At 40.2% G+C, this 25,852-nt stretch overlaps 1 protein-coding gene across 6 annotated transcripts in view; it reads left to right on the top strand.

The window, feature by feature from the left end:
• Positions 1-25,852, top strand: part of FARS2 (phenylalanyl-tRNA synthetase 2, mitochondrial) — a 672,513-nt gene that overhangs the window by 58,893 nt on the left and 587,768 nt on the right. For 3 of the 6 annotated variants that reach the window (XM_066268413.1, XM_066268414.1, XM_066268415.1), the window contains exon 2: positions 9,644-9,730. The exons of the other annotated variants lie outside the window; for them this stretch is intronic. The gene's annotated coding sequence lies outside the window, so the exon portion shown is untranslated. The remainder of the gene's footprint in view (positions 1-9,643; positions 9,731-25,852) is intronic. 6 annotated transcript variants of the gene reach the window in all.

Raw genomic sequence — 25,852 nt, forward strand, 5'->3', positions numbered from 1 at the left:
ATCAAGGATACTGGCCTAGAATTTTCTTTGATTGTTGTGCCTTTGTCTGGTTTTGGAATTAGGACAGCGGTTCTCAACCTCAATACATATTTTTTCCGATGGCTTTAGGCGAACCCTGTGTTTTGGTCATTCGACCCCCGCCGGGGTCGCGACCCAAAAAATATGTATTTCCGATGGCTTTAGGCAACCCCTGTGTTTTGGTCGTTCGACCCCCGCCGGGGTCGCGACCCACAGGTTGAGAACTGCTGAATTAGGATAATGCGGTCTTTCAGAATGAGCCTAGGTGTTTTCCCATTGCTTCAATTTTTTGGAATAGTTTGAGAAAGATAGGTGTTAATTCTTTTTTGAATGTTTGGTAAAATTCACCTGTGAAGCTATCTGGTCCAGGACTTTTCTTTGATGTTTATTTTATTGATTTAGGGAGAGGAAGGAAGAGAGAGACAGTTACACCAATCTGCTTTTGTATGTGTCCTGACTGAAGATTGAACCAGCAACCTCTGTGCTTTGGGACGATGCTCTAATGAGCTACCCATTCAGGGTGGTTTTTATTTATTTTTTGATAAGTTCTTAAATTTTATTGGTTGTAATTGGTCTGTTCATATTTCCTGTTTTATCTTGATTCAGTTTTGGAAGATTGTATGATTCTAGGAATTTATCTATTTTTCCCAGGTTGTTCAATTTCTTGGTATATAGTTGTTCATAGTATTTACTTATAATCATTTGTATTTCTTTGGTGTCAGTTGTTACTTCTCTTTCATTTCTGATTTTATTTATTTGGATTCTCTATTTTTTTCTTCTTCTTAATGAATCTACGTAAAAGTTTATCAATTTTGTTTATCTTTTCAGAGAACCAGCTCTTGTTTTTTTTGTTTGTTTGTTTTGTTTTTTTTTTTGTGTTTTTTTTTTGTATTTTTCTGAAGCTGGAAACGGGGAGAGACAGTCAGACAGACTCCCGCATGCACCCGACCGGGATCCACCCGGCACGCCCACCAGGGGTGTTGCTCTGCCCACCAGGGGGCGATGCTCTGCCCCTCCGGGGCGTTGCTCTGCCGCGATCAGAGTCACTCTAGCGCCTGGGGCAGAGGCCAAGGAGCCATCCCCAGCGCCCGGGCCATCTTTGCTCCAGTGGAGCCTTGGCTGCGGGAGGGGAAGAGAGAGACAGAGAGGAAGGAGGGGGGGTGGAGAAGCAAATGGGCGCTTCTCCTATGTGCCCTGGCCGAGAATCGAACCTGGGTCCCCCGCACGCCAGGCCGACGCTCTACCACTGAGCCAACCGGCCAGGGCTAGCTCTTGGTTTTGTTGACCTTTTATTTTACTCTAGTTTGTTTATTTCTGCTCTGATCTGTACTACTTCCTCTCTTCTCACTTTGGCCTTTGTTCTTTATCATGGTTGTAAAATTTGATTATTTGAGATTTTTCTTATTTCTTGAGATAGGCCTGTAATGCTATGAATTTTTCTCTTAGGTCTGCTTTTACTGTATCCCATAGATTTTGGGTTTTTGTGTTCTCATTTTCATTTCTTTCAAGGTATCTGTTGATTTCTTCCTTGATCTTATTGTTATTCCATTCATTGTTTGGTACCATATTATTTAGCCTACATGTCTTTATCTGTTTTTCAGTTTTTTCCTTGTGATGTCTACTTTCATACCATTATGGTCAGAGAAGATGCTTGATGTGATCTCAGTCTTCTTAAATTTATTGAGAGTTGTTTTGTGTCCTAACATGTAGTCTTGTCTATCCTAAAAACATCTTTCATGTGCACTTGCAAAGAATGTATATTCTTCTGCTTTGTGAAGAAATGCTTTGAAGATATCAATTATATTCATGTGATCTAGTGTGTTAAGGCTGCCATTTCCTTGTTGATTTTCTGTCTGGAAGATCTATACATTAATGCCAGTGGGGTATTAATATTCCTTACTATGACTGTATTATTGTTGCTCTCTCCCTTTATGTCTATCAGGATTTGCTTTATATACTTAAGTGTTCCTATGTTAGATTTATAAATGTTTACAAGGGTTATATCCCGTTGTTGGATTGCTCCCGTAAAATTATATGGTGTCTGTCTTTGTATCTTACAGTAATCTTTATTTATTTATTTATTTATTTATTTATTTATTTGATATTTTTCTGAAATGAAAAGTAGGGAAACAGAGAGACAGACTCCCAGTGCGCCCAACTGGGATCCACCCAGCATGCCCACTAGGGGACGATGCTCTGCTCATCTGGGGTGTTGCTGCATTGCAATCGGAGCCATTCTAGCACCTGAGGCAGAGGACATGGACCCATCCTCAGTGCCTGAGCCAACTTTGTTCCAGTGTAGCCTTGGCTGCAGGAGGGGAAGAGAGAGACAGAGAGAAAGAAGAGGGGAAAGGGGCGGAGAAGCAGATGGGTACTTCTTCTGTGTGCCCTGGCCGGGAATCAAACCTGGGACTTCCACACGCTGGGCCAACACACTACGTGCTGAGCCAACCAGCCAGGGCTCAGTAATCTTTATTTTTAAGTCTGTTTTGTCAAATATAAATGTTATTATCACAGCTTTTCTCTCATTTCCAGTTGCATGAAATATCCTTTTCCATCCCTTTGCTTTTAGTCTATGTGTGTCTTTCATTCTGTGGTCATCTCTTTAGACAGCGTATGTGTGGATCTTGTTTTATTATCCATTCAGCTACCCTATGTCTTCGGATTGGGGCATTTAAGCCATTTACACTTAAAGTGAATGTTAATAGGTATGTATTTATTGCCACTTTATTCTTTTAACCATGTTTCTTTGTTTTTTCTTTTCCTCTTTTCTCCTTTTTAAAGTAGACCCTTTAACATATTTGTCATTCTTATCTGATGGTAACAAACTTCTCTAGCTTTTTCTTTTCTGGAAAGCTTTTTAGTTCTCCTTCAACTTTAAATGATAGTCTTACTGGGTAAAGTAGTCTTGGTCATAGGTCCTTGCTCTTTGTCATCTTGTATATTTCACACCAAGCCCTCTGACTTGAAATGTTTGTTGAGAAATCAGCTGACAGTCTTATGGTTGCTCCCTTGTAGGTAATTGTCTTTGTCTTTTTGCTTTTCAGATCCTCTCTTTAACCTTTGGCATTTTAATTATGATATATCTTAGTGTGGGCCTCTTTGGGTCTATCTTGTTTGGAACTCTGTGTGCTTCCCGGACTTGTGTATCATTTTCATTCACCAGGTTGAGGAAGTATTTAATCTTTATTTCTTCAAATGTGTTCTCAATCCCTTGTTCTCTCTCCTCTTTCTGGTACCCCTATGATATGATGTTAGTATACTTCATGATGTCTTAAATGTCCCTTAAACTATCTTTATTAAAATTTTTTTCTTTTTTCTTCTCTGATGGGGTATGTTCTGCTACCTTGTCTTTCAAGTTGCGGATTTGATTCTTTGATTAATCCAACCTACTTTTTATTCTTTCTAGTGTATTTTCCGTTTCAGATATTGTGTTCTTTTCTTACCAGTTTTATTTTTGTGTATGTGTGGTTCCTACATCCTTTTTTATTCTGTGTAATTCTCACTAAGTCCTTGAGCATTTTTATAATCATCCTTTTGAACTCTATGTCTGGTAAATTGCTTGCCTCTACTTCATTTTGCTCTTTTTCTGCAGATTTCTCCTGTGCTTTCACTTGGGGCATGTTTCTTTTTCTTCTTAGTTTTGCTTCCTCTTTGTATTAGTTTCTATGTGTTAGGTAGATCTATAACTCCAAGTAAGGGTGGCCTTGTATAGTGGGTTTCCTGTGGGACTCTGAGGTACAGTCTCTTTGATCATCTGAGTTGGGTGCTCCTAGAATGTCACTTGTGTGGGTCATGTGGGCCCTCCTGCTGTAATTGAGTCTTGATTGCTGTTTTCCTGTTTGTGAGTGGTGTTGACCCGTAAGTTGGCTGACTATGATGATCAACCCCAGCCACAGAGTGGGGCTGCTATGCAAATGCTGGCCCCATGGATCATACTTTCTCTCAGCAGGGTCTGGTACCTGCGAGGATATCCCTTTGGTCGTGCCACTTGTGAAGCTACTTGGATCTTGCTCTGAAGTTGTCTAAAGCTGCTCCCTGGGTGTGTTTGCTCTGGGGCCTCTTGGAAGGGACTCTGGTGCAGGCAAATGTCAGATGCTGTCTGTGACTGGCACTGGGCGAGCTGTTTTGAACTACGAAGTGATCCATGGTTTGTGGCTACTTCTCCTGGGCTTGGGTGTGCTCAGGAAGGATCAAGCTGCTGGTTATCTTTTATCAGCATCATGCCCGGGACAGGTCAGCAAAAGTCCAAAGGAACCCTGAGATTCACCCCCACCTGACTCCGCCTGCAGGCTGCCTGGTCGGGTCAGTCACTGAAAGAGCCTCTGACCACACTTGAGTTGCATGAGGTAGGTTCACAGTGAGTCACCAGGTTGGGGCAAGCGATGTTCACCAGATCTATGTACATAGGTTTAAACTTGGTGCCAGTGCTGGTTCTGAGGCTACTCAGCAAATGTCCCAGGGTATGCCAAGTCTAGCTGCCACCTATTTGGTACATGCACACCTTTGTGGTGGTGGTGGTGGTTAGGGTCTTAGGGAGTCACCAGGGTGAGGCCAGCAGAGTTTAGCACACTCACACAAACCAGGATTTGGGCATTTGATTGGAGGGCTCTGCACTGTTGACCCTTTGACTTTTATAATTCATAAGAAAATGAATTCTGAACTCTCCATTTAGAAACATAACATTTTGGCCCTGGCCAGTTGGCTCACCAGTAGAGCATCACCCCAGCATTTGGAAGTCCCGGGTTTGATTCCCAGTCAGGGCACACAGGAGAAGCGATCATCTGCCTCGCCACTCCTCCTCTCTTCCTCTCCCGCAGCCATGGCTCCAGTGGTTCAAGCAAGTTGGCCCTGGGCACTGAGGATGGCTCCATAGACTCACCTCAGATGCTAAAATAACTTGGTTGCTGAGCAACGGAGCAGTGTCGCTTGATTGGCAGAGCATCGCTCAGGAGGGGGCTTTCTGGATGGGTCCCAGTTGGAGTGCATGCAGGAGTCTATCTCTGCCTCACTTAATAAAAAATAAATAAAAGAAACATAACATTTCTTCTCTCTGATGCTGATACTTAGTCAGAGATTTGTCTATCATTTTCATTTTTGGAATTATAACGTATATATATTTGTTCACAAATAAACCTTTCTTATGAATATTATTTGTTAATTTTGCAAATATGTGATAGTTGTACATGTACTGTAGAACAAGTTACATTTTTCCCTCCAAATAGTGAATATTCTAGTGGGAGAGACACACACGTGAACAAATATAACATAAAATCTGTAACATGAATGATCAGTGTTAGATACACACACCAGTTGTGTGATCAGAGCTCTGATAAGTACTCAGCACTTTGGGAGCAGAATGGAGTTACTGAATATACGCAAGTTGAGTCGGAGAAGGTTTTCTCGGGGGGTTGTGAGGATGAGCAGGAGTTAACCAAGCAAAGAGAGTGGGAGCTATGTTTGCATGTACATGTGCTTCTGCCTGGTTATGTGTATAGGGAGGTAGATGATGATGAATCATGAGGTAGGTTAGATAGTCAGGAAATAAGTTATGAAGATAGAAGATTTTAAATTTTTCTGACGAATTTTAAGAAGTATGACCTTATAAAACTTATTTATAGTATATTTAACTTTTTATTACAACCAAGACTATTTTACTTCTTTGCTTTGTCATAAAAAAAACTTTTATCATAAAAATTTCCAAGCACACACAAAAGTAGTAAGCTCAACTAGCCTCGATGTACCTGACTTAATAACCAACTTTAACCTTTCTGACTCTACCTTCCATAGCCCCCAAAATGAGAATAAAGATACCACAACAGCTACCATTTAAGTAATACTCATCTCTAACAATCATCATCATCACGAGATTTCTTTACCTTCAGAAGTTCTTTTTTGATGCCTTCTTACCTTCCTTTAAATTTTCCCTTTGAAACTACAAATAATTTCTATATCTACCTTGACAAGATTTTGGAAGGATATACACACATGAAAACACATAGCTTGGTGTCCAACATGCACAGTCGTCCCTTGCCATGTTGCGATTCACTTTTCATGGTCTCACTGTAACATGGAGTATTAAATTGTACATGTCTAATTTTGTATCATGGATTTTTTGCTATATTGCGGGATTTTGTGGTATATAGGTATTTTTATATATTTATTATTTTAATTACTTTTGCAGTAAAATAAGCAAAATATATGTGTGAAAGGTTAATAACAGTGTGGGAAAGGTTTATAAGACTATTGGGAGGGTTTATAAAGCCTTAAAACATATATAAATAATAAAAGAAATATAAGGTTGCTACTTTGAGAATTTTCGCTTATTGCAGGGGGTTCTGGAACCTGACCCCCACGATAGACGAGGGACCACTGTATTATGTTCCTGAGAAATGCTAGTTCTCTACAGACTACCAGTTCATTCTACTGCCTCACACAGCAGATCCCCCAAACACACAACATATCCTTAGTCATTCTCTGTCTCTTATTCCCCCCTTCCTTTTCTAAGCACTGATCCTTGCTTGATCCTGCCCCTTCTATCTCCTTTGCTTCGTCATAAAAAAAGCTGAGGATCCCAAAACAAATTCCTACTGTAAATCCAATTATCCAGAAGTCCCCAAATACAAGGACAAATACAGAAAGTAGATAAATTGAATGATAACTGCACTTAACATTTAGTGTACCAGTACCTAATTTAAAAATTAAAAACATACTAGTGCCTACATATTATTTTTCAGAAAATTCAGGCTAGACACTACATTGTAAAATATCACAAACAGAAATCCTTATGCAGATCATTCCTGTGCATGTGCATTTGTATTTTACACATCAAACACTTTTTTTGATGATCTGAGAAGTTTTATATGCTGATGAGATTTACCGTATTTTTCGCTTCATAAGACACACCTGACCATAAGACACACCTAGGGTTTTAAGGAGGAAAATAAAAAAAAATATTCTGAACCAAATGGTGTTTTTTTTTTTTTTTTTTTGTATTTTTCTGAAGCTGGAAACAGGGAGAGACAGTCAGACAGACTCCCGTATGCGCCCGACCGGAACCCACCGGCATGCCCACCAGGGGGCAACGCTCTGCCCACCAGGGGGTGATGCTCTGCCCCTCTGGGGGGTCTCTCTGTCACGACCAGAGCCACTAGCGCCTGGGACAGAGGCCAAGGAGCCATCCCCAGCGCCCGGGCCATCTTTGCTCCAATGGAGCCTCGGCTGCGGGAGGGGAAGAGAGAGACAGAGAGGAAGGAAAGGGGGAGGGGTGGAGAAGCAGATGGGCGCTTCTCCTGTGTGCCCTGGCCGGGAATCGAACCCGGGACCTCCGCATGCCAGGCCGACGCTCTACCACTGAGCCAACCGGCCAGGGCCCCAAATGGTGTTTTAAAATATTTAATAAAATACTGTATTTTTCGCTCCATAAAATGCATGGGCATTTTCCCCTCCACTTTTGGGGGGGGAGAAAGTGCATCTTATTGAGGGAAAAATACGGTATTTCTTTGCAACACTTTTGCCACTGGGAAACCTGCCACCGCTAATTTGTTTTAAAAGGAACTCTAATCACCCAATCTATCATACTCTTGACCTTCAGCCTTCACAGTCATTTTTCTGTGGTCAAAATTGGCTCTAAACCAGTGGTTCTCAACCTGTGGGTCGTGACCCTGGTGGGGTCACCTAAAGCCATCGAAAAATACATTGGACACTATTGGTCACATCGTCTTCGAAACTGTCTTCCCTCAGTTTTTGTTTTGGTTTTTTTTTTTGGTATTTTTCTGAAGTGAGAGATGGGGGGAGGCAGACAGACAGACTCTTGCATGTGCCCGACTAGGATCCATCTGGCATGCCCACCAGGGGGCGATGCTCAGCCCATCTGGGGCGTTGCTCCTCAGCAACTGGAGCCATTCTAGCGCCTGAGGCTGAGGCCATGGAGCTATCCTCAGTGCCCGGGCCAATGTTGCTCCAATGGAGCCTTGGCTGTGGGAGGGGAAGAGAGAGATAGAGAGGAAGGAGAGGGGGAAGGGTGGAGAAGCAGATGGGTGCCTTTCCTGTGTGCTCTGGCCGGGCATTGAACCTGAGACTTCCACATGCAGGGCTTACACTCTACCACTGAGCCAACCGGCCACGGCCTTCCCTCAGTTTTTATGTCCTCACTTCTGGCCTTCCTCCCACCTCTCTGAACATCTTACGTAGTCTCCTTCAAGACCCACATCCTCCAGTCATCCCTGATGGATCAGTGACCCCAGAGCTGCATCTTTGGCCCTGTTCTCTTCTCCCTTTCCTACTTACCCTTCCTTGGTCCCAACGATTTGTGAACATAATTGACTGCAGTTGTCAATTACATGCCATGGTCTTGCAAATCTCTGTATTTCTAACTCCTGTCTCTACTTTGTTGTTTCTTAGGCACCTTAAACTCAACATATCCAGAAGCTAATACTACTTTATACATTCACTATATAGGTGAATGCTGCTACCACCTAATTATTCAATCCAGAAAAGTGGAAGGCATCCTTCTCATTCTTCATATTCAACCAGCTTCCAGGCCCTACTACTTCTAAATTCCAAATCTATAGGATCTGTGCCTCCTGCTTCATCTCCCCCTGCAGCCAGTTCAGGCCTTGATAATTTCTCACTAAGATTTCCACAGTAGTGCACAAATGCAGTTCTCTGTCACCAATCAACACATGTGGCTCTGAGCAGCTCTCCATACTACTGTCAAAATGATCTAATATACTGCTCACAAAAATTAGGGGATATTTCAAAATGAATATGAAGTGATAAAATATCCCCTAATTTTTGTGAGCAGTATATTAGAAGGAAGCCCAAGGCTGGAACTATCTCATTGCACAAGGAATATTGCTCTGAGAGGGAGGGTCAGAATCTAATCATAGCATAGATGTTACAAAGGAGGGAGCCACACAGGCAGTAAAATAAGATTGTAGCTAATTTTTATGGAGAGCTTACTCTCTGCTGGGCACTCTCTAAACACGTAACATACTTAGTCCTTACAACAATGTAGGAGGTAGGGACTATTCTTTCTTATTTTTTTTATTTTATTGTGGTAAAGTGTACAAGACAAAAACTACTCTCTTAATCATTTTTACATGCGTAGTGCAGTGACATTAAGTACTTTCACTTTATTTTGTAAAGTATCACCACCATCCATCTCAGAACTTTTTCATTTTCCCCAATTAAAACTCTGCACTCATTAAAACGAATTCCTCATTTCTTCCTCCCACTGTCCCCTGCAAGCTCCATTCCACTTTCCATCTTTGAATCTGACTACTCTAAGTACCCCATGTAAGTGGAATCATACAGTTGTCCTTTTAAGACTGGCTTATTTCACTGGAATAATGTCCTCAGAGTTCATTCATGTTGTAACATGTGTTTGAGTTGTCATCCCTATTAAGCTGAATAATATTCTGTTATATGCATATAGCATGTTTTATCTATTTATATGTAAATGGACACTGGTTGTGTCCTCATTTTGGCAATTGGGAATACATTTGTTGAGATGAACAGGGGTGTATAGATATGCTTGAGTTCCTGATTTCAGTTCCTTTGTGTATATACCCAGAAATGGAATTCCTATATCATATGGTAATTCTGTGTTTAATATATTTAGGAACTGCCACACTGTTTTCTACAGTGACTGTACCATTTTACATTTCCAACAGCAGTGCACCAGGATTCCAATTTCTCCAAGTAGAAGGTAGGTACTGTTCTTATTTACATGTTGCAGAGGAGGAAGAGATATAGAGTGGTTAAATGAGCTAACCTAGCTAACATGTGCAGCTCTGAATTTGAACCCTACAGTCTGACTCCAGAATCTTTGATATACAGTTAAGATGAGGCATAGAGATGTGTTAAGGGCACTATTTCAAATATAGTGTCAGAGCCTGGATTCAAACCCAGGCAGCCTGCCCTCAGAGTTCATGTTGTCTTAGATTTAGAGGTTGGCTTTTCTCCCTTTTCTTTTTTTCTGTTGTTAAAATTGCTCTTTTAAAAAATGCCATATTTTTATAGAAAAATAGTTTTTGAATAGATTTATGTATTTTTTCCTGCTTCTCTAAATTTATGCTTTAAACTGTTCTGTTATTTAAAATATCTTTAAAATGTATGCAATATGTTTGATTTCCCTTTAATTTTGGGGGGTAAAATTTTGCTTTTAAATGTTTTGAAGAAATCCATATTGATTCTTGTGACGTTTTAAATACATTTACTATCTCTTCCTGCCAGAGTTTCAAATAAAAGCTAGCAAAACTATCTAAAGCCAGATTTAAATGGATGGTTTTAATGGTGAACATTGAAGAGTTTAGATATAGAGGCAGGATAACTATTTGTTCTCCTAAGTTTCTGTGCAAGCTCCAGATAAGTTTCTGAGTTCTTTTTAAATATTTTATTTTTTTATTTTAGTGAGAGGCTAGGAGGCAGAGACTGACTTATCCACCCAGCAAGCCCACTAGGGGGCCCTTGCTCCGTTTCAACCAGAGACATTTTTTACTGCCTGAGATGGAGGCCATGGAACCATCCTCAGCACCCTGGGCCAACTCATTCCAATCGAGTCCTGGCTTGTGTGTATGTGTGAGGGGGGGGGGGAGTGGAGAAAGAGAAAAAGAGAGATAAGAGAGGAGGAGGGGTGGAAAAGCAGATGGGCACTTCTGTGTGCCCTGACTAGGAATCGAACCTGGGACATCCACATGCCTGCTGATGCTCTATCACTGAACAAACCAGCCAGGGCCAAGTTTCTGAGTTCTAATGGCAGATTCATTTATAAATTGAAGTCTGATGGCATTTGAGCTGCCATTTCTGCAATTCCTGAAGGCTTTTTGTTTGTACCCTTGCTGCCTCTAGTTCTTGCCATGCTGTGCATCATTTAAACACTTGGCCAAATGATTACTTTGGGATATCTGACTATATCTTTTTTTTTTAATGTTATTTATTCATTTTAGAGAGGAGAGAGATGGGTGGAGGAGCAGGAAACATCAACTCCCATATATGCATTGACCAGGCAAGTTTGAGGTTTCTAACTGGCAACCTCAGTGTTCTAGGTCAACGCTTTATCTACCACACCACCATAGGTCAGGCCATCTTTTCTTAAGAAATTTTTATTTATTGATTTTAGAGAGTGAGAAGGAGGGGCATAGAGAAAGAAAGAGAGAGAGAGAGAGAGAGAAACATTGATCCTCTGTTCCACCCATGCACGTATCCATTGGTTGATTTCTGCATGTGCCCCAAGTGGAGATCCAATTTGCAACCCTGATGCAACCTTGGGTCTATGCTCTAACCAAGTGAGCCACCTAGCAAGGGCTGGCTGTGTCTTTGAGTAAACTACATTGTCAATCCAGGGTTCTTTAGTTTTGAGGACTGAATTGTCTTAGCCTCTCCTGGGCCCTGTGGGAGTTTATTAATAAGACAATTATCTGTCTGACTGGCATTGTCCTCTCTTTGTTGGACTATGGCTTTAAGATTATTTGGTTTAAAGTTCATCAAAGTTTATAGATGAGATTTGGAGTTTGGGTAAACAAATGTTATCCTTGCTTTGATTTAATTTTTAAAATCAGTATTTAGATGTAAAAATTTAAAACTTTGTCCTTGTTTGTAGTAACAGTCCCTGCCCCCCCTCTCCCACCACGATCCTCTTATCTGAAAGTGGGGTGTTCTGTGAAGCCTTTCTTATGCCCAAATGGTGTAAAGCAAAGAAACAATTACCATTGATTTATATGGAAAAGTTGTGAGTGTTTCCACACTGAAAATAACCTACCAAGTCATACCAAAAATGCCTAGTTATTTTCAGTTTTATGCTAAGTGTAACACTTTCATGAGTTCTCTCAGGCTTTTCTGATTTTTTTTTCTGTATTTTTCTGAAGTGAGAAGTGGGGAAGCAGAGAGACAGACTCCTGCATGCGCCCGACCAGGATCCACCCGGAAATCCTGCTAGGGGGCGGTGCTCAGCCCCTCTGGAGTGTTGCTCCATTGCAACTGGAGCCATTCTAGAGCCTGAGGCAGAGGCCATGGAGCCATCCTCAGCGCCTGGGCCAACTTTTGCCCCAATAGAGCCTTGGCTGTGGGAGGGGTAAAGAGAGATAGAGAGAAAGGAGAGGAGGAAGGGGGAGAAGAAGATCGGTGCTTCTCCTGTGTGCCCTGACCAGGAATCAAACCCAGGACATCTATCTACATGTTAGGCTGATACTCTACCAATGAACCAACCAGCCAGGGCAGGTTTTTCTGATTTTTTAGGACACATTTTGCCATTGGATACACATAATGAACTGAAATAGGGCACAGATGGTTACAGATAGTTCAGAGCCATGTCCTGATGCAAAGATGCTGAGTGGAATTCCTGGGGACGGAGCTAGAAGGTTTGACTTGCTGCTCAGGCACACACTGCCTCCATAACGTCTCAGACACTGAAAGATGTTTACACCTATTCAGGTTTACCTCATAGTGATTGCATATTTATATACATTGTGGAATGATAAGTCTAGTTACTGCCTGTCACCATACAATGCTATTATAGTATTATTGACTATATTCCTTGTGCTGTATGTTACATCCCAATTACATTTATTTTCTTTGAATTTCTGTTGGTTTGTGAAAAGATACTAATGAAGGTCTTTCACAGGAACAAAAGAGCATATCATAAACTTCCTTTTTTTTAATGTGAACTTTTCAAAAAGCAGGGAATATGTGTGTGCTATTTATGAGCACTCTGTCAGCAGTTGCAGAAAGGAGGTATGATCTCTGGTGGCTTTCCTGCTGTGTATCTTTTTAGAGACTTAAGGGCAGAAAATGATTGTGTACTCTATTAGTGGAGGACAAAGACTTCCTTCCCCACTCCAAACGTTTTCATACATAGGCTGAGCAGAGAAATACATCCTTGTATATGTGTGGGCATATGTGTACTATGTGTATCAATGTTATGCCCGCTTATATGCATACATAGCTACTGATTCTGAGTGAGGTAGAGGGAATTCTCCTAGGGCCATCTGCCATTGATCCTCCTGGTGTTTTCATAGACAGGCTCATTTGGGTTTGATCTGGCATTCACATTTAGATAATTTCATAATAGTATGGGGACTGGACTGGGAAGATAGCTCTCTTCACATTTATGCATTTTCTCCCCTTTGTTAATTACCTTGGTGACAGGTGTGTCTAGGAGTGAGAGGTAGAGCAAGAGCACTGTTGGATGAGAGGGACAGATTGCTTTGATGAAAGGTAAGGGCATTTAGTCATTTCTGATGTCTTAGAAAAGGAAGGCTGTGCTCCTCAGGAAGGATTTTAGGGGGTTCATGGATCAGTTGGTACAATTTTTCTAGTTTCTACCCTCATTTGTTTTCCCTTCTTCCCTCTCATTGTTCCCTGGTGTTGACCTCCAGGAGCTGATTAGTTACACCTGTTTCTAGGAGAAGGCCAGGGGTTAGTAGAGAAATGGGGCACTTAATTTTTTGTCACCTTACTCTAGTTTTAACATGATGGATGTTTGAAATGAAAAAGAGAATGAGGTATCAGCAAATTCTCTTGGAAAACGTAGCCCATTATTTTGTAGAGGACGTTTTGCCAGTTCCTCTTACTGCCTGCACACCATCGGACTCCACCCCACCCCACCCCACCCCACCTTCTGGGTACTGTATGTCAAGGCCAACATCTTTACTGGGAGAAACAACTCAGAAGTGCTTCCTTTGTATCAATGATCATGTGTGTCGGCTTCCCATAGGAAGCATAGAATCAAATACATTATGGTAGGGTGGAGAGGGGCGTCCTCTAATAGAACCACAAAACAACTGCATTTTTTGTAAAACTCAAAATTCCATTTTTATTGAAAAAGGGGATAACTTTTACACGAAGGTAAAAATAGTGTCAGAGGATTGCAGTGAAGCTCCTCCTCTGTGTCATGCATTCTCTAGAGGTTGAGAACCGAAGCTGGGTAGGACCTGGGCTCACCCTCTCAGGATCAGTCACACCTTCTTCCTCCTAGGTACTTCCAGATGCCAGGGTGACAGTTTTCTCACATCATGGCACACTGCCTCTTTGGATTGTAGTACTCTTTTCCTAGGGGCACCTCTGCCCCATGTTGGCCCTGGGACACAGTAGTTCAAGGTGCACTCCTGCTTCCCCCACCCCACCAACTCACACCTCAGATCTATGTTCTAATAGGAATGCAGGTCACTCGGACTTACAAAATGTGGTGACATGCAGATTCCATTTCAGTGGGGCTGGGTGGGGCCTGAGGATCTGCCTTTCTGATGAGCTCCCATGCTCCCATGTGGTGTGAGTGCTGGCCTATGGGTCATGCTGGGGTCATCAAGGCTTTCCTATGGAGATCCTATGCTTAATCTCCTCCAGTGTCAGAGAGTAGCCAAGATGTTTGCTTTTCTGATAATATGGGTAGCATAGGTTGCTAACGAAGTAGTTCTGGCCTAAGTATTCTCGTGGGGACTCAAAATAAAAGGGCCTGCTTGCTATGTGCTAGATGCAGCTCTCAGATTCATTACTACACTTGATCCTCACAATAATTCTATGAGGCAGGCACTGTTATTATCTCTGTTTCACAGTTATGGAGATTGAGGCACAGAGAGGTTGAGTAGATTGGCCCAAGTTACATTAACCAACAAGTGAAATAGCAGGACCTTGAACCCAGGCAGTATGGCCTCAGTGCCCAAGCTTTGAAAGGATTGCTGTGTGTCTTCTGTGTCTGAGGTGTTACATTTGTAGGGAAGTGGAGTCAGGTCATGGTTAACAAATAAGAATGTCTTGGTTTGGGTGGTGGGGTGGTTCCGGAAGGTAAGTTGAGTATAGGTGTTGGTCAGGATCAGGAGGGTTTTGCAATAGAGAGTGGAGTTGTGCTGTTCAAGTTTAATGGACGGGGTTAGTGGGGGAAAGAGAGACAGGCAGGCTGCTAGTAGCTGAGAAGCAATAGGGCGCACATCGCAGGTTTTTACTGAACATTATGAAGCATCTGGGGTTTACATTCATTATTTCAGTTAAACCGTATAATGATTTCATGACATAGGTACAGATTTTATAGATGAAGAATGAAACTGAGGTTTAAAGAGATTAACTAATTTTCCTAAGATCAGCACAGAGGAAGTTAGCATAATTTGAATTTTAAGTCAGTGCTGTCTGATTTAAAAACCTGTTTCTGGCCTGACTGGGCGGTGGCGCAGTAGATGGAGCATCGGACTGGGATGCAGAGGACCCAGGTTTGAGACCCCGAGGTTGCCAGCTTGAGCACAGGCTCATCTGGTTTGAGCAAAAGCTCACCAGCTTGAGCCCAAGGTCGCTGGCTTGAGCAAGGGGTTACTTGGTCTGCTGAAGGCCCGTAGTAGGGGCACATATGAGAAAGCAATCAATGAACAATTAAGGTGTTGCAATGTGCAACGAAAAACTAATGATTGATGCTTCTCATCTCTCCGTTCCTGTCTGTCTGTCCCTGTCTATCCCTCTCTCTGACTCTCTCTGTCTCTGTAAAAAAACACAAAAAATCTGTTTCTGAATTTCTTTTTGTTCTGCTGCCTCCTTGGGCAGCGACTTGGAGCAGAAATTAAAATATTGGCCCTGGCACTGAGGATAGCTTGGTTGGTCCAAGCATCATTCTCAGGCACGGACGATAGCTTGGTTGATTTGAGCATTGGCCCCAGACAGAGGTTGCTGGGTGGATCCTGGTTGGAACACAAATGGGAGTCTATCTCTTTATCTCCCCTCCTCTCACTTAAGAAAATAAAAGAAAGAAATTAAGATGTTGGGGAGATCAGGAATTGGTTGTTGGTTGTTGACACTGCAGTATAAAGAGGTGCTTGGCTACAGGGACAAAGGGGAGAACACAAGAGTGCCAAATTAGAGAATCTCAGGATTCCCTCAGTGCTAGCCATTTAAAACTGGCTCGGAGCGACAACTGAAAACTGGAGGCAGACAACACCAAACCTAGACTCAACCAACTCTACAAATAAAACACCCAAAAACACAATGAGAAGACAAAGAAGTGCAGTCCAAATGAAACCACAAGAGACACCTTCAGGAGATGAACTGAGTGATATGGAAATAATCAACTTCCAGATGCGGAGTTCAAAATAATGATTGTAAGGATGCTTAGGGATCTTAGAACAACAATGGATGGTCATTATGAACACCTAAATAAAGAAATAGCAAGTATAAAAAAGAATCAGTCAGAGATGACAAATACAATATCAGAAATAAAGACCACAATGGAAGGAATTAAAAACAGGATAGATAGAGCTGAGGATCAAATCAGCGAGTTAGAGGACAACTGGAATGAAGGCATGAAAGCAGAGAAGAAAAGAGAAAAGAGACTCAAAAAGTCAGAGGAAAACCTTAGAGAGCTCTGTGACAACATGAAGAAAATAACATCCGCATCATAGGGGTTCCTGAAGAAGAAGAAAAAGAACAAGGGATAGAGACTTTGTTCAATCATATCATAGCTGAAAACTTCCCTAAATTAATGCAAGAGAAACTCTCACAAGTCCAAGAAGCACAGAGGACTCCATTAAAGAGAAACCCAAAGAAACCTACACCAAGACACATCATAATTAAAATACCAAAGCTAAGTGATGAAGAGAAAATATTAAAATCTGCAAGAGAAAAAAATGTTATCACCTACAAAGGAGCTCCCATAAGGATGACATCCGACTTCTCAACAGAAACACTTGAGGCCAGAAGGGAATGGCAAGAAATATTCAAAGTAATGCAGAACAAGAACCTACAACCGAGACTACTTTATCCAGCAAGGCTATCGTTTAAAATCGAAGGAGAAATAAAAGCTTCCCAGACAAAAAACAACTCAAGGAATTCATTACAACCAAACCAATGCTGCAGGAAATGTTAAGGGGCCTTTTGTAAACAGATCAAAGTGGGAAAAGAATATAGCAAAAAAGGAATACACCTTTAAAGAAGAAAATGGCAATAAACAACTACATATCATTAATAACCTTAAATGTAAATGGATTAAATGATCCAATCAAAAGACATAGGGTAGCTGTGTGGATAAGAAAACAGGACCCATACATATGCTGTCTACAAGAGTCACACCTTAGAACAAAAGATACACATAGATTGAAGGTAAAAGGATGGAAAAAAACATTTCATGCAAATGGAAATGAAAAAAAAAGCTGGAGTAGCAATACTTATATGAGAAAAACTGGACTTTAAAACAAAGGATATAGTAAGAGATAAAGAAGGCCACTACATAATGAATGATAAAGGGAGTAATCCAACAGGAAGATATAACTATTATAAATATCTATGCACCTAATATAGGAGCACCCAAATATATAAAGGAGACTTTGATGGATTTAAAGGGTGAGATCAACAGCAATACTATAATAGTAGGGGATTTCAATACCCCAAAATATCACTAGATAGATCCTCAAGAAAGAAAATTAACAAAGAAACAGCAGACTTATTGGACACACTAAATCAACTGGATTTAATAGATATCTTCAGAACCTTTCACCCTAAAGCAGCAGAATATACATTCTTTTCAAGTGCTCATGGTACATTCTCTAGGGTAGACCACATGTTAGGGCACAAAAGTGCTCTCAACAAATTTAAGAAAACTGAAATCATATCAAGCACTTTCTCCGATCACAACAACATGAAACTAGAAATGAACCACAACAGAAAAGCTCAAAAATTCTCAAACATATGGAAACTAAATAGCAGGTTGTTAAATAATGAATGGATTAAGAATGAGATCAAAGAAGAAATAAAAAAAATTTCTAGAAACGAATGACAATGAGCATACAACAACTCAAAATTTATGGGACACAGCAAAGCAATACTGAAAGGGAAGTTCATAGCACTACAGGCACAATTTCAGAAGCTAGAAAAAGCTCAAATAAACAACTTAACCCTGCATCTAAAAGAATTAGAAAAAGAACAGCAAGTAAAGCCCAAAAGTAGTAGAAGGAAGGAAATAATAAAAGTCAGAGCAGAAATAAATAACATAGAGGCTAAAGAAACAATACAGAGGATCAATGAAACTAGGAGCTGGTTCTTTGAAAAGGTAAACAAGATCAATGAACCTTTAACTACACTCACCAAGAAAAAGAGAGAGAGGACTCAAATAAATAAAATTAGAAATGAGAGAGGAGAAATAACAACTGACACAACAGAAATACAAAATATTGTAAGAGAATACTATGAAGAACTGTATACAAAAAAACTAGACAACCTAGATGAAATGGACAAATTCCTTGAAACGTACAATCTTCCAAAAATCAATCTGGAAGAATCAGAAAACCTAAACAGACCGATTACACCAAATGAGATCGAAACAGTTATCAAAAAACTCCCAACAAAGAAAAGTCTGGGGCCCAATGGCTTCACAACGGAATTCTACCAAATACTCAAAGAAGAACTAACACCTATCCTCCTCAAACTATTTCAAAAAATTCAAGAGGAAGGAAGACTTCCAAGCTCCTTTTATGAGGCGAGCATAATTCTGATTCCAAACCAGGCAAAAACAACACAAAGAAAGAAAATTATAGGCCAATATCCCTGATGAATATAGATGCTAAAATCCTCAATAAAATATTAGCAAACAGGATCCAACAATATATGGAAAAAAATCATATACCATGATCAAGTGGGATTTATTCTGGGGAGGCAAGGCTGGTACAATATTCGCAAATCAATCAATGTGATTCATCACATAAACAAAATGAAGGAGAAAAACCATATTATAATTTCAATAGATGCAGAGAAAACATTTGATAAAATCCAGCACCCATTCATGATCAAAACTCTCAGCAAAGTGGGAATACAGGGAACATACCTCAACATGATAAAAGCCATCTATGAGAAACCCACAGGCAACATACTCAATGGGCAAAAATTAAAAGCAATACCCTTAAGATCAGGAACAAGGCAGGGGTGTCCCCTTTCACCACTCTTCTTTAACATAGTCCTGGAAGTCCTAGCCATAGCAATCAGACAAGAAGAAGAAATAAATGGCATTCAAGTGGGAAAAGAAGAAGTAAAACTATCATTATTTGCAGATGATATGATATTGTATATAGAAACCCTAAATTCTCAGTAAAAAAACTACTGGACCTTATAAATGAATTCAACAGAGTGGCAAGATATAAAATCAATACTCAGAAATCAGAGGCATTTTTATACACCAACAATGAACAGTCAGAAAGAGAAATTAAGGAAACAATCCCCTTCACAATTACAACCAAAAAAATAAAGTACCTAGGAGTAAACTTAACCAAGGAGACCAAAGACTTGTACTCTGAAAATTACAAAGCATTGATAAAAGAAATCAAGGAAGATACAAACAAGTGGAAGCATATACCGTGCTCATGGTTAGGAAGAATAAACATCATTAAAATGTCTATATTACCCAAAGCAATCTATAAATTCAATGCAATACCAATTAAAATACCAATGACATACTTCAAAGACATAGACCACATATTCCAAAAATTTATATGGAACCAAAAGAGAACAGGAATAGCCTCAGCAATCTTAAAAAAGAAGAATAAAGTGGGAGGTATCACACTTCCTGATATCAAAGTATACTACAAGGCCATTGTACTCAAAACAGCCTGGTACTGGCATAAGAACAGGCATATAGATTAAAGGAACAGAACAGAGAACCCAGAAATAAACCCACAGTTCTATGGACAACTGATATTTGACAAAGGAGGTAAGGAAATACAATGGAGTAAAGACAGCCTCTTTAACAAATGGTGTTGGGAAAATTGGACAGCTACCTGCAAAAAAATGAAACTAAATCACCAGCTTACACCACTCACAAAAATAAACTCAAAATGGATTAAAGACTTAAATGTAGGCCATGAAACCATAAGCATCTTAGAAGAAAACATAGGCAGTAAGCTCTCGGACATCTCTCGGAGCAATATATTTGCTGATTTATCTCTACGGGGAAGTGAAATAAAAGACAGTATAAACAAATGGGACTATATCAAACTAAAAAGCTTTTGCACAGCTAAAGACAACAAGAACAGATTAAAAAGACAAACTACACAATGGGAGAACATATTTGACAATACGTCTGATAAGGGGTTAATAACCAAAATTTATAAAGAACTTGTAAATCTCAACACCAGGAAGACAAACAATCCAATTAAAAAATGGGCAAAAGAGATGAATAGACACTTTTCCAAAGAGGACATACAGATGGCCAATAGGCATATGAAAACATGCTCAACATCACTAATCATTACAGAAATGCCAATTAATACCACAATGAGATATCACCTCACACCAGCCAGAATGGCGCTCATCAACAAAACAACACACAGTAAGTGCTGGCGAGGATGTGGAGAAAAGGTAACCCTCCTGCACTGTTGGTGGGAATGCAGACTGGTGCAGCCACTGTGGAAAACGGTATGGAGATTCTCTAAAAACTGAAAATCAAACTGTCTTTTGACCCAGCTATCCCACTTTTAGGAATATACCGCAAGGACACCATAGAACAGCTCCAAAAGGAGAAATGCACCCCCATGTTTATGGCAGCATTCTTCACAGTAGCAAAGATCTGGAAACAACCCAAGTGTCCGTCACAGGACGAGTGGATTAAAAAACAATGGTACATATATACTATGGAATACTACTCAGCCATAAGAAATGATAACATCGGATCATTTACAATAACATGGATGGACCTTGATAACAGTATACGGAGTGAAATAAGTAAATCAGAAAAAAAAAACTAAGAACTATATGAAACTATACATAGAAAGGACATAAAAATGAGACTCAGAGCCATGAACAAGTATGTGATGGCAACAGGAGTGGAAAGGTGGGGGGAGGGGGGAGGGGGGGAAGTAGGAGAGAGGGGTTGGGGGAGGGGAGGGGCACAAAGAAAACCAGATAGAAGGTGACAGAAGACAATTTAACTTTGGGGGAGGGGTATACAGCACAATCAAATGTCAACATAATCTAGAGATGTTTTCTCTTAACATATGTACCCTGATTTATCAATGTCACTGCATTAAAGTTAATAAATAAAGTAAAAAAAAAAAAAAAACTGGCTCGGAGCTCTTTAAGATCCCTCTTTGTAGGGCTGGTACCTGTGTTGGCCAGCTCATTGATATAGCCAAGTTTAAATCACTTTCCATTTGATGATTAATGTGTGTTATGGTAAGATGGAATACTCTGTCTGTTCTCCTGTATCCATCAGCCCCGAGTTAGCCCTGATCAGCCAGCCCTGCCCTTACTTTGACTCCTGCTTCCCAGAAGCACAAAATGGTTTCTGTTTTCTTCCCCTGGTCTCTATTCTTGCCACAGACATTTCTCATTGCTATAAATGTGAAAATCTGAGCTTATTTACTACCAACAAGTAATCTTATTGCTACGTGCGACCCCATATAAATCACTTAAACAGATAACTAAGTTAACAGCATGTGTGGTGTGCCCAGAGTTCTCTGCCTCGGGATGCTCATAGAAGAAGGAGTTGACTAGGGTTAACAGATGGGCACTGCTCATTTTTGGCAATTATTGACAAGTATACGGCCGTTCTGTGAAGTTGCTTCGTGCCCATGCTCCCAGTCCTCCATGTGCTGTGGAATGCTGCTGTTTCCCTTCCTGGGTAAGGAGCAGGTTTGTTGTCTGCTGTGGCCCCTTTCCTTTTTATCTTCACGATCAAAGGCTTACATTCCGTTTTTTAAAAAAGATTATTTTTTTAAGGATAGAAGCATCAGAACTATATTACAAAAAATGAAGAATTAGGAAGAGAAAAACACCCCCATTCACTATCCTAGCACAAAGATTACCAGGTTTTAAACTTTTCTTCCATGATTTTTACATAGTTGTACCTGTTGTTTTATATCTGTATTTTGCCTTATTGCTATGTTATGTCTATCATTACCACTTTAATGGTTGCATAATCTTCTGTTGTGATAGTAAACTATTAATTATTTAGCTCTGTTGTTGACATGTACATTGCTCCCAACTTTTGACAATTATAGATTGTCCTGGGGAGGCATATCTTTGTGCATGTAGCTATTTCCATATATTGAATTAGTGTCTTATAATAGAGTCCCAGATGTGTCATTACTAGGTCAAAGAGTAGGAACAATTTTATGGCTTCTAAAACATATTGCCAGATTGCTTTCCAGAGGAGTATAACCAATTTGTAATGCTATCACAAAGTCATTTGTTTCTCAGATGGTCTGCTAGGATTAGGCATGCAGCCTCGGGGGAAGAGGAGAGCTGTGTGTATGTGTGTGTGCGCGTGTGCATGTGCGTGTGGAGTTTGAAATTTTTAAAAAGTTGGCGAATGTGAATTGATGAGAGCATGTTGCCGTTATGATGAGGTTCTCAGTGCCACCTGCTTCTCAGCAATACCCAGTGCTGTGGAGGGGCGAGGAGAGGGAGGTTGCTAGGACAGGTGGTGGGAGAGCTGGGCGTCTGCTCAGGAGCATGCCTGACCTCCGCAGCAGAAATAACCTTGCTGGTAACACGAGTTTTTCAGATTCCTGGATGGAGTGCTTGCATTGAGAAGGATTTTGAGGTCCCATCTAGGCTCTGTGGGAACAGTACTGTGATTAATTAGTAATGCTAGATCTTTGTCATTGAAAATTTCATCAATTCTTTATATTGCCCATTGTATCATTAAGTTTTTTATGGTAGGGACTGTACCTGTTAAAATGAATTTAATTTTTCATTTTAAATGATATCTGGCTCCTGAAAGTGTTTAGCATGTTGTTTTGTATGTTATGTAAGTGGTGATTTTGTGTCATCTGATTGAATGAGGAATGAATGAATGAATGAGGAAAAGTGATACTCTATCCTCATGTTCCCAGGAGTTCTAGCAGAGCCATGTGGCTAAGTATGGGGTCCCACAGTTCTTGTGCTCATGTGTAAAAACCAGCAGCAGTTGTCACAGGGGAAAAGAAAGAGAAAATTCTAGCTGAGTGATGCCAGAAATGATCCTTGACTCGAATACAGTATATTACCTTTTGGATCATCTGTGGGATAATCTGTTTTGACAGATGAAGAAACTGAGCCCAGTAAGAGTGTCTTCCCCAAGGTCTTACAGATAGAGGCCAGGATTGGGAACTCAGATCTTGGGTTTCTGATCTAGTGTTCTTTCCACTATGCTATGTTGGGAGAATTTGAGGCACTTGTTTTGCTACTCCTTCCTGTCCTGTCTCCCGAGCCCTCAACAGATGTATATTTGGATGGCTATATACTTACACACACACACACACACACACACACACACACACACACACACACACGTTTATCCTCTTTTGTAGCTGCATAAAAATGTTTAGAAATTGTGACCTTGATGGAAATAGTCAAGTGCAGTAAAGGCCTAGAGCAGGGGTCGGGAACCTATGGCTCGTGAGCCAGATGTGGCTCTTTTGATTGCTGCATCTGGCTCGCAGACAAATCTTTAATAAAAAAATAATAACGTTAAAAATATAAAACATTCTCATGTATTACAATTCATTCATTTCCTACTGTTCATGTTCATGGTTGCAGGTGGCTGGAGCCAATCACAGCTGTCCTCCGGGACAACACCAAATTTTTATTGGATAATGCGAAAGGTACACAGGTCGTTGTATGGCTCTCATGGAATTATATTTTAAAATATGTGGTGTTCACGGCTCTCTCAGCCAAAAAGGTTCCTGACCCCTGGCCTAGGAATTTGTTCTGTGCTAAGAGATAGAGTGGGATCAGAATTCAACTCCATGCGAAGTTACGGCTTTGTGTTTTCAGCAAGTTTGAATATAAACTTTTTTTTTTATTTCAAAAGAATGTCCAGTGTTAGTTATGGTATGTGATTTGAGTGTCTATGTGCCACTACTGTGATCCTAATAAAACTCTCATTATGATCCATATAGAAAGAGTAGAGATTATTTTTGCAAGTAGACTTCTTGGGATTCTGTCTGTTATACTTAGTTCATGTTAAAATTAGATGAGAGCAGGTCCTCTGTCTAAATTCTTTTAGGCAGTTAGAGGAAGATTAAAGATTCTTCCTGAGTCTTTTGTTTCTTAAAAATAACCAGCTTTAAATAATTTATATCCCGAAGAGGCATATTTCATGGCCACAACTCTGAGACCCTTATGAATTTACCCACTGTAGATTTTTTTGGAGTAAAGGTTAGTTTAAATAACTTTTCATGCATAATAGGCTCTTCTGACTGTTTATGGGTTTTATGCAGTACACATACATTCATCTGTGATCCAAATTCAGATACATATAGCTCTTTTGACTTTTTTTTTTTTTTTTTAATAAATTTTTATTAATGGTAATGGGATGACAATAAATCAGGGTACATATATTCAAAGAAAACATGTCTAGGTTATTTTGTCATCAAATTATGTTGCAAACCCCTCGCCCAAAGTCAGATTGTCCTCCGTCACCCTCTATCTAGTTCTCTGTGCCCCTCCCCCTCCCCCTAACTCTCTCCCTCCCTCCCTCCCATGTTCTCCCTCCCCCCCCACACTTGGTAACCACCACACTCTTGTCCATGTCTCTTAGTCTCATTTTTATGTTCCACCAATGTATGGAATCATGTAGTTCTTGTTTTTTTCTGATTTACTTATTTCACTCCTTATAATGTTATCAAGATCCCACCATTTTGCTGTAAATGATCTGATGTCATCATTTCTTATGGCTGAGTAGTATTCCATAGTGTATATGTGCCCCATCTTCTTTATCCAGTCTTCTATTGAAGGGCTTTTTGGTTGTTTCCATGTCTTGGCCACTGTGAACAGTGCTGCAATGAACATGGGGCTACATGTGTCTTCACGTATCAATGTTTCTGAGGTTTTGGGGTATATACCCAGTAGAGGGATTGCTGGGTCATAAGGTAGTTCTATTTGCAGTTTTTTGAGGAACCACCATACTTTCCTCCATAATGGTTGTACTACTTTACATTCCCACCAACAGTGAATGAGGGTTCCTTTTTCTCCACAGCCTCTCCAACATTTGCTATTACCCGTCTTGTTGATAATAGCTAATCTAACAGGAGTGAGGTGGTATCTCATTGTAGTTTTGATTTGCATTTCTCTAATAACTAATGAAGCTGAGCATCTTTTCATATATCTGTTGGCCATTTATATCTCTTCCTGGGAGAAGTGTCTGTTCATGTCCTCTTCCCATTTTTTTATTGGATTGTTTGTTTGTTTGTTGTTGAGTTTTATGAGTTCTTTGTAAATTTTGGATTTTAGGCCCTTATCTGAGCTGTCGTTTGAAAATATCAGTTCCCATATAGTTGGCTGTCTGTTTATTTTGATATCAGTTTCTCTTGCTGAGCAAAAACTTTTAATTCTGATGTAGTCCCATTCATTTATCTTTGCCTTCACTTCTCTTGCCATTGGAGTCAAGTTCATAAAATGTTCTTTAAAACCCAGGTCCATGATTTTAGTACCTATGTCTTCTTCTATGTACTTTATTGTTTCAGGTCTTATATTTAGGTCTTTGATCCATTTTGAATTAATTTTAGTACACGGGGACAGGCTGTAGTCGAGTTTCATTCTTTTGCATGTGGCTTTCCAGTTTTCCCAACACCATTTGTTGAAGAGGCTTTCTTTTCTCCATTGTGTGTTGTTGGCCCCTTTATCAAAGATTATTTGACCATATATATGTGGTTTTATTTCTGGGCTTTCTATTCTGTTCCATTGGTCTGAGTGTTCTTTTGACTTCTAATGAGCTTTTTAGATATGTGCAATGTCTGAAACTTGTGGGTAATTTAGAAACAAGCAAATAACTTGGGACCATCTTCTGGAAGCAGTTTAGATTATGAATGAAGCTGTAATCCTTCTGAATGCTCTGTTATTTCAAAAGGATGGCAGTTTCATTCATAGCATTCATTTATTACCAGAAATT

The sequence above is a fragment of the Saccopteryx bilineata genome, chromosome 3, assembly GCF_036850765.1.
Source record: "Saccopteryx bilineata isolate mSacBil1 chromosome 3, mSacBil1_pri_phased_curated, whole genome shotgun sequence".
In the NCBI taxonomy this organism is placed as follows: Eukaryota; Metazoa; Chordata; class Mammalia; order Chiroptera; family Emballonuridae; genus Saccopteryx; species Saccopteryx bilineata.